Source organism: Chionomys nivalis, chromosome 20 (assembly GCF_950005125.1).
Source record: "Chionomys nivalis chromosome 20, mChiNiv1.1, whole genome shotgun sequence".
Lineage (NCBI taxonomy): Eukaryota > Metazoa > Chordata > Mammalia > Rodentia > Cricetidae > Chionomys > Chionomys nivalis.
In genome coordinates, this window is record NC_080105.1 from 60,346,851 (window position 1) to 60,350,390 (window position 3,540).

The 3,540-nt window shown below is 39.0% G+C and overlaps 1 pseudogene; it reads right to left on the minus strand.

Moving 5' to 3' along the window:
- Nucleotides 1-603: 603 nt before the first annotated feature.
- LOC130863264 (5S ribosomal RNA) lies at nucleotides 604-723 on the minus strand (annotated as a pseudogene).
- Between the last annotated feature and the right edge of the window lie 2,817 nt (nucleotides 724-3,540).

Genomic DNA, 3,540 nt, shown 5'->3' on the forward strand with positions numbered 1-3,540 from the left:
TGTAACTAGGTTGAGAGTCACCATTTTGATTCTTTAAACCTTTCCTAGAATGGTCTGTACTTACCAGACAAAGTGTACTGTGTGAGTATTATAACTCTTAGTCATAAATACTGTAGAGTGAGGGGGCTGCAGTGATGGCCCATCCATTAAGAGCACTGGTTCTCTTCCAGAGACTTGGTTCAGATACCCAGCACCAAAACAACAGTTTATAATTGACTGTAACTGCAGCTCCAGGAGATCTAAAGCCTTATTTTGGCCTCTGTGGTCACCATGCATGCATGTGGCATACAAACTTACATGTAGACAAAATAATCACACACAGAAATAAATAAATACATTTAAAATAATTATAAAATAATAAACGAACCCTTGCCTGACAGTGGTCATGAACAGCAAGTGAAATCAAGAAAGATCCATAACATGAGATGAGTAAAATTGGTAACTTACATGCATTTGTTTTATTCAATAATTTCTGACATTATATGTTGCGGGAGCTCCTTCTGCTTCTTCAGCCAACAGCCATTGAGATACCAGCCCACTGGAGCGTGGTCTCTCTCCCTTTAAAAATGCCGCCACTTCCCTCTGCTCTCACTCTGGCCTCAAACTCCTACAGCACCCGGTATTCCCAGGCGGTCTCCCATCCAAGTACTAACCAGATCTGTCCCTGCTTAGCTTCCGAGATCAGACGAGATCAGATGCGTTCAGGGTGGTATGCTGCAAATACATCATCTATTTTCCTGGGATAGCTCACCCATGGCACTCTAATTTTAATATGAATTGTTCATGTATTTAACAAAATGCACACCCATGAGAAAGAGGACAATGCTTTTATGTTGTGTTATGTTTTCTGGGTAAATCAACATCATATGCACAGCTACCCTGAGCAGAAGACACAAAGGCAAGCAAACCCCTCCATTATTGTAACATGCAATGGTGAGCATTCAAACATGTACTGACACAAAACTTTTATTCAAGGCCATAGTTTCATGGGACTCAGTCCAGTCATGTGTACTCCATTATCTTAAGAAGAAGTACAACGAAGTGCACATCATTTAGCACGATCATGCCTTCACTGCCTTGACTTCCCTGTTCTCCAGGGGTTCATCTGTTCTTTCAATATGTTTCACTTTTTCCAGAGGCTATTTCCTTCACATCAGAGAGTGTATAATCTTTCAAAATTGATAAATTTCATTGGTAATAAGGATTTAAGGATCCTCACTATTCTTCATGGTTTAATAATTTACTTAGAATTCTATCACCTGCATTTATCAGTTTATCAGCTTTAGTCTATTGAAATTACCTGAGTCACATTTCCACTGTCATGTTCAAATCACCCGGCATAGAGGGCTCATAGAAGAAAGAATTATTTTGGCTTACAGTACCAAAAGGTTCAATCTCTTATGGTAAGAAAAGCATGTCCACCAAGATCAGTTTATATCAGTGCAGAACAGAAGGGGGCTTATATTGTTATTTTCCTTCCTATCCCACAGGATACTGCCTCCCATGTTCAGAGTGAGCATTTCCTCTTTAATTCTCTCTGGAGATAAACTAACAGAGACATTCTAAGAAGTGACTCAGTCTCATTGATTTTAAATCTAATCAGGTGGACAATGAAGATCAATGACCTGTAAACACCATGACCATTTCCAAGTTTGGACAACAATAAAAATTATTACAACAATTGATATGTAGGTTATTGTGTGAGGGTAAATCCTCAGTTGCCTTGAGGATCACTAGGAGGCTCAGCTTTTGAGTTTAACTGAGAACTCATAAATGCAATGATGAATATCTGTGTAATATTATCTGGGGGAATTATAACTCTCTATATTTTATTTCGCAGGTTAAAATTTTTTATTAAAGAAAGGGAGTTAAGTACACGTATATGAGTGTGTCTGTTTTGCTTGGGTTGTCTCATCACTCAGCACCATTTGTTAAAGCCACCTTCTCTCCTCTGTCTTTGCTCTTTTCTCATCTGTGTGCCTTTCCAGGCTCTGTCTTCCACTGTGCTGATTTGTATTTTCTCCCCACAGTACCATACTGTTCACAGGAACTTCAGCAGTAGGAAGTATCAGAACTCTAACTTTGTTCTTCACATAATTCTGCTGCCATTCAGTACTGAGAAACAGTATTTAATGGTGACTGACATTTGCTACTGTAAAGAGAGAGGAAAAAGGAAATAGAAAATAAAAGCTGTCATAGCAGATGATGGGATCCAACCTCAAGAATTTAAATCAGGAAATTATTGAAATGTAAGGATCTTGAAAAAAAATCAGTGTTTTGAAGACTAGGAACTAAGGAAAAAGGATTTTTAGTGGTGCCACTGAGGACAATGTAATAAAAAATAATAAACCCTGACCTTTTCTTTACCTTCATTGTTCTTGTTTTTATTTCATCCCCCATCTTTCTTCTCTTTCTCCTTTTCCACTTCCTCCTTTCCCTCCTGCTTCTTTTCTTCATATTGGTTCATTCAAAGCAGCTAACTGTTAAGAGACAGTGAGAGATAAAACTCAGGCCTAAGGAAGACAGAAGGAATGTGGAGGACAGTATGCTGTTGAGAATGGAGGAAGAAAAGCAGATGAGCCACTGACGTTGTCTTAGGAGATGGAGAACAGCTGCTTCCTCTTCAGCATTCTTGGCATGTGAAGTGTGCATTATAATTCATCGGCTGAGTTACTACTGACTCACTTTGTCTGGTTCCAGAATCCTTCTCCAGCTTTTCACTCAATAGAGACAATGGCTGGTGTGCATGGAAGCCACTGGAGGGGTTTCGCTTCCTGTCAGTCCTTTCACCACCTCAACACAACCTCAGACTCCCAAGAGTCCCTAACTTTTTCAATGTGCTATGAGAGGAAGACCGACAAGTGCACTGAGACTCTGTGAGTCTTTCTGGAACATTCTCCCCGTTTTCAGCAAATGTAGATGTCTGTGGAAAAGAACCACCTAAGGAGTATTTTTTGAATTCATGAGCTGCTAATAGGTCAGTAAACAAGATTTATTAAACACAGCTGCACCCAAGGCCAAAAAGAGTTGTGGTCTATGCGAAATTGCAAAACTCACTGAAATCTTAAAAGAAAGAAGGATTAAGAGAGATTCAATTAAACTTTGCTAAGTAGGAAAAACTCAATTAGATGGAAGTAGTATATCTGTTCTTGTAGAAATGGTGAGGTAGAATTTAAGTGAAGATTTGAGCTAGTGTTCATTGTTCTCATGAAGTCACAGAAGTAGAAAATAGATCAAGTGTGTGTGTGTGTGTGTGTAACTGCTCTTTAGATATACATGTGCCACTGAGAATCTGTCAAGGTCAGAGGACAACCAAAGCAATCTGTTCTCTCCTTCTACCATGTGGAAGCCAGAAATCAAAATTAAGTTCTCATATTTGGCGGCCAGTTCTGAGTCATCTAGCTGTTCCTGATTAATATTATTAAAGAGTTTAGAAAAAATTTATTATTTTTATTTGCTTGTTTGCATAGTCTTTATGAGTTGGATGCATGTATGTCTGATCAAGTGTGTGTGTGTGTGTGTTCTAGTGTGTGTGGTGGG